We start from the raw sequence: 13,544 nt of genomic DNA, 5'->3' as shown, positions 1-13,544 counted from the left end.
TTAAGCGTCATCTAAAATTTATTTTATAAAAAAGATATTTGTTGGCAAAAAAAGTGATGTGTGTATGTATTTTTTTGGAAAGAAAAATGTGTACTAATGTACATTTGGAACATAAATGAATATATGAAATACATGTGTCCCTTTTGACTGGGCAATGACTACAACACATTTTCTATCATAATGAAGTCTAAGACAAAGGGACCAGGGATAGTCTAGTAACTCGTCCCCTGTTAGTGAGAGAAACAGTTTATCTGGGTGATAATCGTTTCCTTTCCTCACACAGCATATGGCTGCACAGCCATTATAATCACACAGTATATGGCAACACAACCATTATAATCACGCAGTATATGGCAGCACAACCATTATAGTCACGTAATATATGACAGCACAACCATTATAATCACACAGTATATGGCAGCACAACCATTATAATGAGACAGTATATGGCAGCCCAACCATTATAATCACACAGTATATGGCAGCACAACCATTATAATCACACAGTATATGGCAGCCAGGCCCGGCGCTCCCATTACACAAGGTTAGGCAGTTGCCTAGGGCGCCGGGCTCTGGAGGGCGCCTCAGAAATAAAATTACTTTAAAACTGTGCAGCGACCGCTGACCCTACCTTCCACAGCCGCCGCACAGCGTTCAGATAAATCCACAGGGAGGGGGGAAGGGGCTATGGATCAACACCGCCGCCTCTCTGCTCTGTCTCCTCCCCTCCACTCACTGACTGTCGGGTGTGACATCATCATCACGGCCCGACAGTGTCAATGAGTGGAGGGGAGGAGATGGAGCAGAGAGGAGCAGCTTTATGGAGGCAAGGTAAGGAAAGACGTGGGGAGGAGGGAGGAGGGCGCGGGTGCCGAATTTTAAAGTGTGCCTGTGGCGGGGGAAGGGACGCCGATTTTGAAAGTGTGCCTAGGGCTACAAAGACCCTAGCACCGGCCCTGATGGCAGCACAACCATTATAATCAAACAGTATATGGCAGCACAACCATTATAATAACACAGTGTATGGCAGCACAACCATTATAATGACACAGTATATGGCAGCACAACCATTCTTCCACTGTTTTCATATATGCTTTTTCCATACTAGGCGATATCATACAAACAGCATACATATCAGTGCATCATACAAGCAGGGTTAGTATGACAATATGATAATTACAATGATAATAAAACATGAGAGTAAAGTAGGAATTGCACATATGCGCTTTCCTCTTTAAATTGGCAATACAAATGCATGCCGTACACAATCGTAAGTGTACCAGTTAATTAGCTAGAAAGGCAAATAACGCACTGCTACGTGCACCAATTTTAATGTCACGTATTTGACCTAGTACCATTTTCATCAAGGAACGTATTGCCCACGTACATTTGAATACATATTCAATAAGACATTTCTTCAGATTCGCTTATTGTTGAAAACGGACCTGAGATGGCAGATATCTGCGTGCCTTTGGAAAAAATGCACATTACATTTGCTTTGCATTCTTTGAATCGGTCCATTATTACAGAACATCACACCAGACATGGGCAGAGATATCAATACAGATAGATATGAGATAAAGGAAGAGGTGAGGTAGTCTATGGCTTAGTAGAAGATTATGAAGAGGTGCGTTGGGATATCACGTGGTGGGTGAACATTAACACTACTTGAGTGGGAAGTGAGTTTGACAACAGTCTCAGACTTAACCATCACAAAATAGAAAATGTTAAGTTTTTATATACTGTACATCAAACTTTCAGTAGTAGTATAGTGGCAAGGGGCAAGACAGAACAGTAATGTCACATCAGAACGCATATTACTTTTATTGATCATAAATTGAAAGAACAACTACTAAAAATATAATAAAAAAATTTTTTCAAATATAATCAATCTCATTTTATATTTTTTAGCTTCAGAAATTATTTTAAATAACTAAGTAAATAATTAACTCTTCAATGCTTACAGTACATGCAATGCATTTTGAAAATAAATGCTAAATGCATATAGTGGTTCTGTGATAACTACTGAGGCGCATACATGTAAATTGTTTAAACAAAGACTATGCCGCATTGGTCATCACTATAATACAGCATTTACACCTCCCATGTAGTAGGTGTTAAAGATACGACTGAAAACAAGAGTACTTACGATAAACATATGATTCGAATTGGCCACATCTGCGTAAACACTAGAGATGTTCACTGACCCCCATGTTCTGGCTTTGGTTTTGGATCTGGATTAACTTCCTTTTTTAGTTTTGGTTTTGGTGTTGGCAAAACCGCCATTGCGTGTTTTGGTTTTGGATCCCGATTTTTTTTATCTAAAATCCTTATTTATTTTTTATAAAATCACATATTTTTGCTTTTTTTCCCCTACATTATTATTAACCTCAATTAACCTCAATTAACCTCAATTTCAACACTAATTTCAATTCATTTGCAGTCAATTTTGACCACCTCACAGGTCACAATATTATTTTCATACACTTTCAAACAAAGACTGCAGATTTCTGGCAAGCCTGCCAGACCTATTATTTCTATTTCAGCAATGATAAATAGCAATGGAGCAATGGAGCTCTCTCCTCTTTGTATATTACCTATATAACACAGTACAATGTGACTACAGATTTAGAAGACCAAGCCTGCCAGACCTATTATTTGTATTTCAGCAATGACAATTAGCAATGGAGCTCTCCTCTTTGTATGTTACCTATATAGCACAGTACAATGTGACTGCAGATTTAGAAGACCAAGCCTGCCAGACCTATTATTTCTATTTCAGCAATGACAATTAGCAATGGAGCAATGGAGCTCTCCTGAATGTCACTGGAGACTTTGAAGAACACTGCTACCCCTCCTTTTCTTTTCTACCTATGATGCTGCACAACTGCCCTAGAGACTGCCAAGAACTGTGCTACCTCTTCTGTGTCCCTCTGGCGCTGGATTGTCGTAGAGGGCAGTAATTATAGAATTCAAATCTCGTGAGATCCGTGATACGATGATGTAAAGAGGACATTTTCATCATTTTCAATACCAAGGACGCGCGAAAGTACAGAGCTGGCTCGGCTCGGTACTCGGATCTGCTAAGTTCGGGTGTGTTCGGTTCTCGTGGATCCGAGCCTGAGCATCTCTAGCAAACACGTCCTTACTATACATGGCCTACGTTAGTCCACCTGTTCCCTCCCGTGTTCTGCCTTTCAAGTCATATGGGGTCGGAAGTGTCAGAGACGTTCAGATATGAATTTCATGCAGTTGGGTTCACATATATAAATTTGGTTTCTGGGCATGCAAAATGTGAAATCATTCATGATACTATACCCAAATGGTCGTACATCCGGACTTGAATCAGGCCCTATGTCAGCATATTCCACAATTCCTTCATTCGTCTTTCTAAATATGTGGTTACACACTGTTACTGTTCTTCTATTATCTATTTTCATGGTACCAAACAATCATCTTCACTCTCTGGCTAATATTTGTTTTTAAAGTAATATAAATAAAATGCAATAAAACAATTTTAAAAAAATCACTAAATTTTGTAAGAACAAGTTAAGTTGCAAAATCACAGTGAAAAACCGGTCATGGTTCCTTTAGTTTTTTTTACTAGATCAATATTGATTCATTATGACTCATGTTGATTGGAACAGCAAATCCATGGCTTTTTAATAGTTTGTGTTAAATTCACATCCTTTTTAATCTTTAATGAAGCAAGATGCCATATAGCTATATTCATACTGCCTCCGCAAAGTCATAGGACATCACTCAATCTCTCAGTCTCCTCTCATCACCATCATCATTCAAATCAGTATCGTATTGAAGAAAAAGAGCAATAAACACAGCAGGGATTGACTAGTCTCCAGTTTTGCACTTGACTGTTACTAACAAATTTAACTATAGGTAATGTAATTTACAGATAAATTGAGGTCTAAAATGTAGTGAAATTTTCCCAGAACTATTCAATTACAAACAACAAAGTGTTTTCTCCATAATTCTTATTCATGCAGGAATTTCTATGAGTATCATTTGTAAAAATAATAATAAAAAAAAAACCTGTAAATGGGAGATTAACAGTATGCATAATGGGTGGGAGGACAGAGTGAAAGAGTATATGCAAAAAAATAAAGTAAGCATGGATAGAGAAACAAATTATTTAAGTTAGCCTTTTGGCTGTGAGACGGAGTCAGTAAAGTATTGTATTTGTACCTTACAAAATCAGAAGTGTCTGAAGTAATAAATAATTAGTAAGCATGTGGCCTCTACCACCATTCATAGCCTTGTCACAGTCTTTGATCTTATATAGGACGTTCACCCTGTCACTGTTGTGGGGTGTTGAGGTGCATAAGTTAAGTAGCGTACCTCCTTCTTTAGCTCTGGCTAGCTCATAGGCAGAGGTGTAAATGATCAGAGGGTGCCAACACATGCAGCAAGGTACTGGGATACAGATTTTGTATCTTTGTGGCGCTATAAGGAGTTTCAATCATTTGGGTGCCAGACCATCTCTATAAACTCTTTTATTCAAACCACCCTTCACCCTCCACACAATTCTTGGTTGCAAAGAAGTAAAGAAAATATATAAAACTCCTTTCTCACTCCAGCACATTTTTTCCCCTTCCGGGTAACCTACTCCCCACTGTCCCGGGACCCCGGCTACCACATCCCTCTTTTAAATACTCAGGTCTCCAACCACTGGTTCTGGGCGTTTTCATGCCCATGTCATTTGGTTGCAACCCTATAGTGACACAGCAGCATCACCTTAGCTATCCGCATGCCTTAACTTGCCCTCCCTATGACTCCCACCTGCAGTCACCAGAAGGCATGGACTACTATAACGCCACAGGGTCATTCCATAAAGGGAAGACAATATTTTGAGATACTACAGTCATGAAAATTTTGGCTTAAATTTAAGCATCTGGCGCAAATTGCAACAAGTAATTTTAAAATATTTCATGTGGGCATGTACAGTACTACTACTATCTATGAATAATACCGTTTTTCCAAGTCAAGTAAAACTGTTGACAAATTATGTCAACACAGTAGGGCACCATAGTTTAAGAGCTATTTTCCTCAGGGCCATTTTAACAACATTATGGGCCCTCGGGCAAAGCAGTGCATCGGGGCCCCTATATATGTAAAAAAAAAAGTGTATATATATATATATATATATATATATATATATATATATAGTATATATATAATGTATATATGTATGTTGTTAAGATGTCCCTGCCCAAACTGTGGGGGTCATTGATTCCAAGGCCCAAGACATTAATGACAATCATGTGTGTGTGAAAAAAAAAAAAAAAGTGATTATATAGATAACCACTTTTTTTTTCACATCCCCCTTAACTTACCCTTAATCGTCTTGATCTCCGATCCTCTTCTCTTCTTGTTTCCGATTCACTGCTGGCTGCTGCTAGTTCTCGCACGCGCGGGTGTGACTCCTCCGTGCTGCGCTGCGCAATGGAAATGTCGGGCGTGATGACGTCACGCCCGACATACATTGCGAGCGGAGAGGCGACCAGGGAGGGAGCCGGAGCCAGCTGACGTGATCGCAAGGTAAGTATTTTTTTTTTTTAAGGATTTTATCTTTTATTAAGAGCACTTCCTCGGATGGGCTCCCTTGCCCGCAGGGCCCCCGGGCACTTGCCCATCATGCCCAATGGAAGAGACAGCCCTGATTTTCCTAAGTGCTAATGCTAAGGTCAATTCATGACGTTGGGAAATTAATGGCTCCTGGTTACTTACCTGTCTGTCTGATGTGATTATGCAACCACACTGGACTTGCACTACTAAGTAGGCATGCTTCAAAACAGTATATACCCTTTCAGAATCACTAAATCAGAATGAATGCCTGGTTTGTCTTTAGCAATGGTACAATATGGCTTACAAAAGTTATTTGCATCTTACCACACTGCATATTACATTAGAAGTTGATAGAATTGGGTAAATGGTTTAAAGGGCCAGTGGATATAACAAACAACTTGTATGTAACATCTCAAATGTACAGTGCCTGGGAAAAGTATTCAGACTCTTGATAAATACTCTCATTTTACTCAATAACAAATGCTACAATGGATTGTTTTTGATACAAAAACATCTTAAGAATAAAAGAGTCAAATATATTGTTTGTATAAATATTACATTTCTGTTTTGAAAGTTTACACTGGTGAAAAACAAGGACAGAACCTTTCTACACCAGTGAATCATTAAAATTGCTTCCACATTTTCTGGGTAAAAATGCAGGTTGTAGATCTGAAGGACAGCACTGAAAATTAATACTAAAGAGAATTCCAGGGAATGTAGAGAAAAAGTAATGTAAATGCATAATTTAAGAAAAGGGTTCAAAGCAATATGTAAGTGCTTGGATGTCCCAGTGGGCACTATTAGCTCAATTATCAGGAAGCGGAAGCTATATTAAATCATCAAGATGCTGCCTAGGTCCTCCCTCAAAACTCTTTGCACAAATCAAAAGGAGCTTATCAGAGAAGTAACGAAAAGGCCAACAATAATTTTGAAGGAGTTACAGAGTTTAGTAGCTGGAGCTTATCAGAGAAGCCACGGAAAGGCCAACAATAGTTTTAAAGGAGTTACAGAGTTTAGTAGCTGAGCTTGATGTAAGGGTGCACCAGTCACCCATATCAAGATCTCTAACAATGGCCTGTAAGGTAAGCTAGCACAAAAAAATCATTACTCAAAATAAGCCATGTAAAAGTATGAGAGTGACCTAGATGTGATGTGGAAAAATGTTTTATGGTCGGATAAGATAAAGATAGAGGGTTTTTGCAGAGGAGCAAAGCAATATATGTGACACAAACCTCACATTGACCATACATCAAAAAACTTTCATACCTACAGTGACGTATGGTTAGACAGCACAGTGGCTAAGTGGTAAGCACTTCTGCCTTACAGCACTGGGGTCATGAGTTCAATTCCTGACCATGGCCTTATCTGTGAGGAGTTTGTATGTTCTCCCCGTGTTTGCGTGGGTTTCCTCCGGGTGCTCCGGTTTCTTCCCACACTCCAAAAACATACTGGTAGGTTAATTGGCTGCTATCAAATTGACCATAGTCTGTGTGTGTGTGTGTGTGTGTGTGTGTGTGTGTTTGTGTGTGTGTGTGTGTTAGGGAATTTAGACTGTAAGTCCCAATGGGGCAGGGACTGATGTGAGGGAGTTCTCTGTACAGCGCTGCGGAATTATTGGCGCTATATAATAAATCGTGATGAAGATGATGTTAGTTTTATACTTTGGGCTTCTTTTCATCATTATTGTTATAATTATTGTGTGACCCAGTCAAAGCCCAGACCTCAATCCAATTGAAAATATGTTGCATTTGAAAATTAGGATGCACAAGCATAATCCAACTAGTCAGAACAACCTGGGACAAATCTGCCTGGAAGAATGGGCTAAAACCCCTCCAAAGCAGTGTGCAAAGCCGGTAAATACTTATCTTAAAAGAGTTAAATTTGTTATTACTACAAAAGGTGTCTCTACAAAATATGGGATTCGATAGTAATGTAAACAGCACATTGTAGAGATTTAATTTTTTTAAATGTATTTTTAACATAAAAGAATGTCACATTCAAAAAAAAATTTTTTAAGTATTTGTGCTTTGTGGTTTGAAATACAGATATCAATGACAACAAAATTTCAAGGTACCTTATAAATAAGTTGAAATGCTCAAACTGAAATTCAATACTCTAAACTGTATATGCCATTGTAATATAGCTGAGAGCAAACTATGTCCTATGTCCTTAAACATTTTAATGAACATGCATACATAGGGAAATGAAAGCTTCTACCATAAAGCACACCCTGATCTGATATAATAAATTCTGCATTTTGCCAGTTATTTTCAAATAAAGCAATTTCCATTGTAGGTTAAGTGATTGTATAATAATTTCTTATTAGACCAGAAACATCATAAATTATTTGTAGAAGTATAGTAACAGTATATGCTTAGTCAACATATGTGAGTATAATCTGTCTTACTAACTCAAGAGCTGGTGCTTGCTTTCCAGCTGGTAGAGCTCAATTATTATTCTGAGATTAGAACACTTTAACTATAATGACGCATTACGGGGCTCATTTAGAGTTGAATTTACACGTTTTATTTTGTAAATTTATTTCTGAACTGCATATTCGCACCTCCATATCTAGAGTTTCAATTGCTGTTAACTTGCGCCCATTTTCAACTGGAGAGATGGATCACAGGCAGGCAGGGGTGGGCGAAAACTGAGTAAAGTAAGGTCATGTGAGACATGTGTTGGAGGCATGTCTCTTGCATGTTCCGGAAAGCTGATGCAACCACACCTAATAGCGATGATGACTCAGCTTATGGTACTTAATAAATATTATATCTATTATTACATATGAAGATACGACCACATTACTTGGTATTTCCATTTGGACTACTGCAGGAAAGACGTTAACGGGATAAACAAGAGGTGTGGAGGAATATATATTCAATGAACCTCCTCAATGGCCAATAGGCCAGCACACAACAATAGATAAGAAGTGACGTTCCTTTATTCAGACCAGTTCCATAGCCAGCAGTTGAAGTAACAACATGGTCATATCGATAGCAGTTTCTTCTATAGTACACAGATCTTTATCAAGGCAAAAATACATCCAGTCACCTCTAATCCACCTGTCTTGGCATCAGCAGTTTTGCTGGACATGGAATTTCTGTGCTGCACCAACAATACAATGTATGCATGAATGCACTTTCCTAAACCAAAGTCACCTAAATGGAGCAAATGGCAATGAAACTATAGGATGACTCCAAATAACCTGCACATCACATATACCTTTTCAGTGAAAAAAGAGCCTTTGTGGCCACCCAATAAGCCTAAAACGGTTCAGCTCCTCCTATTAGAAAATACAAGATGATGAATGCAGTGATCTAGCAAATGTATACACTTTTCATATAAAGTGGTACATTACATCTTGTCACAATTTGTGCCATTGGCCCACATACTACTACTTTGTCAATGACCCTTTTCTGAATATTTCTCTACAATAACTTTTCTAACCTTCTTGACACTATGTGATCCCTGAACATTGCATTATCTTATATCATCCCTTTCCTTACAGGCATCTCTCTTTCTTTGAATGTAACATCATGGAACTTGATGAGAGACTTGCAGACCCTTAGAGGGTAATGCTTTTATATGAATGTTTTTTATACAAATGAATGTAAGCGTTATCAATCTTTTTGGGAATGGTAAATAAAAAGGATTATTATACTATGTGGCACATCTCCTTCTCTTTTTCTTGATACATATGAGTACTGATGAGAGAAAAGGGATCATCCAAGGACACTAACCCAAAGGAAAGAAACACGGTTAGTCAACAAATTGATGAAAAACGCATTTGATGAAAAACGCATCTATATTATATTTCCTGTAAGTGTAAAAGAAATCAGACACCACAGATTTCCATTGTGTGCACAGGAGTGTACATCATTATTTGTCATTCTGATATACACATTTTCATCTTTATGCCCATAATTGCCGTCACAAAGGGGTGAGTCTACTCCTCAGGTGACATCATTTCTCACATCTTTAATATTCCCCTAAAATGTTAAACACATTTCAATAATATCCAACCAACTACACTATATTATTCTACTTTGTTTTTTTCCTATATGTACCTTCAATCCCTATCTAATGATCAATTAAAAAAAGAAGAAGCAATGTTTTTGAGACTCTCTTTGAAGCACTGTATGTTCCTATATATACATCTTGAATAAGACCTGCAACAATTGGTAACTCCCAAATGGTTCTGTGTAAACACAGCGCTGGTATTCAATTATTTTGTGCTATTGTATATTTAAAAGATCAGTTTATATTTTTAGGTGAATAAGGCAGCAGTCTTAAATAGCGCTTGGAGGTTTGTATTCATTTTTACACATATCTACTTATTTGTTAATTAACAAGGTTTATGAAAATATTAAATATTTAATATTAAAAACAGAACTCAATATTGAACCATCTGTGTTCTGTCCTTAAGTCAGTCATTCATCCATGGACATTCATGCTATTTCTAGTCCTACTATTCTTATCCTATGTTCTAATCTAACTATGACAACTGCTTTTGAAATAAATATATCAAATCAAGTTTAATTTGGCACAAATTATGCTAGATTATGTGTTTAATATCTGTACCATATTTCTGAATAATATCCCTTACATTTTTTTCAAATATTATACCCACAGCTGTCTATAATTTTTTTAAATATTGGCAACAAGTCTTCTTTACACCAGACATGACCCAGATATAACCCATTTTTCAGTTTGTATCTCTGCTATACTGATCACTAATTTACATAGTCCACAGTATTTTATTAATCTTTTTTAATATGAATACTTTACCATCTTTCTTTTCTTTGTACTACTTTTAATACTTTTCATTTAACCATAACGGTTGATTTTCATTGTATGTAAATTGCATGTAGTATATCCCTGCAATAATACATGTTTAATATATTTTATAAAAAAAATCTCATTTGGCTTCTGTGATTCCATCTGAGCTTCTATGAGCTGATAACATTTAGACTTATTTAAATTTAAGGCTGTTGCTGCTACCCTTAAAAAACATTATTAACACACAAGTCAAATGTTGTCATAATATGATCACTTTTACTCAAGTACCCCTTTATCTGTACATTAGATGTAATATCAGTTCTATTATCTAATATCACATTCTATGGCCCCCATCTAATTGGTTCCTGTACAATCTACTAATCTTTTAATATCTACCTCTTTTATTGAAACTACTCATTGCAAAATTTCCCATTTATATTTGGATACTTAAATCCCCCCAAGTTAGAACTCAATTATGTTTTGCTGCATTTTCTATTTGGATTATTAATTGAATTTCTATATTCTTTTTTGTAGTTGAGATCCTCTAAAAAAATCAAATTAGTACAAATAAGAACTGGGTAAGCCTTAAGATTTTTTTTTACATATACAACCCACCCACGCACATTTTTTTTCTTAAACATGATATACTCTTTCAAATTTACTGTCCAATCAAGTGTATAAAAAAGATTAATTTTATGATGCATTAAGGAACGTAAATGCCCATATGTGCCGTATTTTGCGTTAAATTACACTGCATATGCACCGAAATCGAATATATGCCAACAAACCATTAATAACATCATGAATAATGTATTTCATGGAAAAAAAAATTTTTTTTTCTTAATGACTATATTATTAACAGGTAACAATAATTGAATACTGTTTTTTCTTTGTGCATACCCTACAGTAATACTGTTCCTGAACTAACATCCCCACTCTCAACCAATTTGGCATGTTTATTGAGGTATGTCAGATTACAACTCCATGCAACTCTTTCCTCTATCCCTTCTACCTAACTCAAGGTCCTGCTTTAAAATGTCTCCACCTCTTTCTACACTAGCCCCAACCAGTGCCCACTCAGTGAGTAGCAAATTCATGTCTATGTAATCAATTGACCTCGTTGTGGTCAGTTGCCCATTTAGATTGAGAATCTGGGTTTATAGATTAGTATACGAAAATCTGCGTTATTGAGGTACCCTATTTAACGGCAATAGTGCGCACTTTAAGCTGTAACGCGCGTTACCGCGGACTGGAATCCTAATTGAATATGCCCCTTAAAATACTGCACACTTATGGAGCAATAAATGCAATAGAGATAGTATTAGGTGCAAAATGGGGTTTAGATGGTCTAGAGATAAATGCAAATGACAAAATGTGCATACATGAAATATAATGCAGTTGAAATGGCAAATTAAGTATAATTATGAGAAGGGGGATGCATATTAGCAACAATGCAAGCCTTAATATTGTAGAAAGATATGGTGAAGTTGCGACAATGTATTTAATATACGATTGATTATTATTTATTACATTTGAAAGTAATGAACATTTGTAAAAGCTTACAAACTCACTTTGCCACAACAGTTAAATGGGTTGTACACAATCTTGGATAAAAACGTGTTGCAATGGTGGATCTATAGACAATGCAACAATGTGTGGTGATTACAGTAATGGTTTAACTAGTGAGGTTTTATTTCCCATCACCAGCCACATTGCATATATCTCATCACCCTTGTCATCTTGCACTGACTCCATTGTCAAGCCACTAATGACATGACCAGACACCATTATATTGATCTCATTGCAAGCAGCTACTTGTGCTGATCTCAATGGCAGTCATAAGATAGAGGTTGGGTTTAGAACACAATGGAAAGATGAAGCAAGCAAAGGGTGAAACTTAGCATGGCACCCATAAGAGAACAGTGCAGCACCTTGATGGTGGGTGTTAGTGGTTAGGGATCGGAGACTGGTGGATAGCCCGTGAATGAATCATCGTAATGTATGTTTATTTACTTATATTGTTATTATTAATTGTTAATGCAGTGTTTTTCTTTGTTAGTGCAGCATTTGTGTGCTCTAAAAGCTGTATGTCACAGGGAGAGAGTATTTACTTACGAGACAAAGCGTTACTCCATGGCAAATCTAATTAAATTGGTAAGTTCAGCCCAGGAAATATATTATGCATTGGAGAGTATATATATATATATAATGTATAGGGCTGCCAAATTGTATTTTAATTGTAAGCTACGTATAATGTACTTTCTAAAAAATTTTACATTTTTTATATAACTTTAATGAAAACATTTAATGTCATGTGTTATTGTACTGTAATACATCTTTAACAAATATATCACATCTGAAATGGCAACTTTATCTGTAATCCAAATTGAATTAGTAAATAACTTTCTAAATCTTACCTTTTCTGGCAAACACCTAATCTGCACCTGGAAATGAAGAAACAAATAAAGCTTTAGTGTGAATATCTAGCATAGATACATATTATGAGAAATGAGTACAATATTCTCAATAAAATGTTTAGCTCATCCATGTTACATGGAACATGGGATTAGGATCATTATTTCATATGAATCGGTGCACGCTAGTAATTGTTAAAGTTAATTGGGGACTAATGCAATTTTTCCATAGCTGTTAAGGGGTGAGAAGATGTTGCACCAAGCTGTGCAAAAATATCCAGATGCATAATTTATTAGCTTGACTTGTGCGGACATATCTCTTGCTGTTTCACATCAGTTTGAAAAGTTTATCAAAGATATAACAACAGGCAATGAGGCAACAACTGTACAAGACAGAGGGAAATATAAACTACAGAGACACAGTTAATTGTTAATTTAACATTACAAATTTCAAATTTAAATGCATTAGCCTCCCAAATTAAATTAATTATTTTTTATTGTTTTGCTTACTACTACATGTTTTATTTTTTATCATTTTATTTTATTTTTTTATTTTTTATTGTTGATGTGGCTATTGTGCATTTGAGCACAAATGATTTATCTCAAAGAACATTGCTATAGTACAGGTGCATTTACATGATATGAGTTATGATCTTGGCAAAGTAGTTGGTTATGGGACATTTAGAGACATATTACTGGCACAAAATCTGGTCTGCATATTTCTTACAAGGGGACAGTTGTACTCTGGAATTCAAGAAACGTCTT

At 36.4% G+C, this 13,544-nt stretch overlaps 1 protein-coding gene across 1 annotated transcript in view; it reads right to left on the bottom strand.

Moving 5' to 3' along the window:
• CDH20 (cadherin 20) overlaps positions 1–12,812 on the bottom strand; it is a 205,719-nt gene extending 192,907 nt beyond the window's left edge. Inside the window, exon 1 of the mRNA XM_075212939.1 lies at positions 12,783–12,812. The gene's annotated coding sequence lies outside the window, so the exon portion shown is untranslated. The remainder of the gene's footprint in view (positions 1–12,782) is intronic.
• Between the last annotated feature and the right edge of the window lie 732 nt (positions 12,813–13,544).

This window comes from Mixophyes fleayi, chromosome 5 (assembly GCF_038048845.1).
Source record: "Mixophyes fleayi isolate aMixFle1 chromosome 5, aMixFle1.hap1, whole genome shotgun sequence".
Classification (NCBI taxonomy): domain Eukaryota; kingdom Metazoa; phylum Chordata; class Amphibia; order Anura; family Limnodynastidae; genus Mixophyes; species Mixophyes fleayi.
The sequence above is the reverse complement of the archived record's forward strand: the minus strand, read 5'-3'. Positions and strand labels throughout refer to the sequence as shown.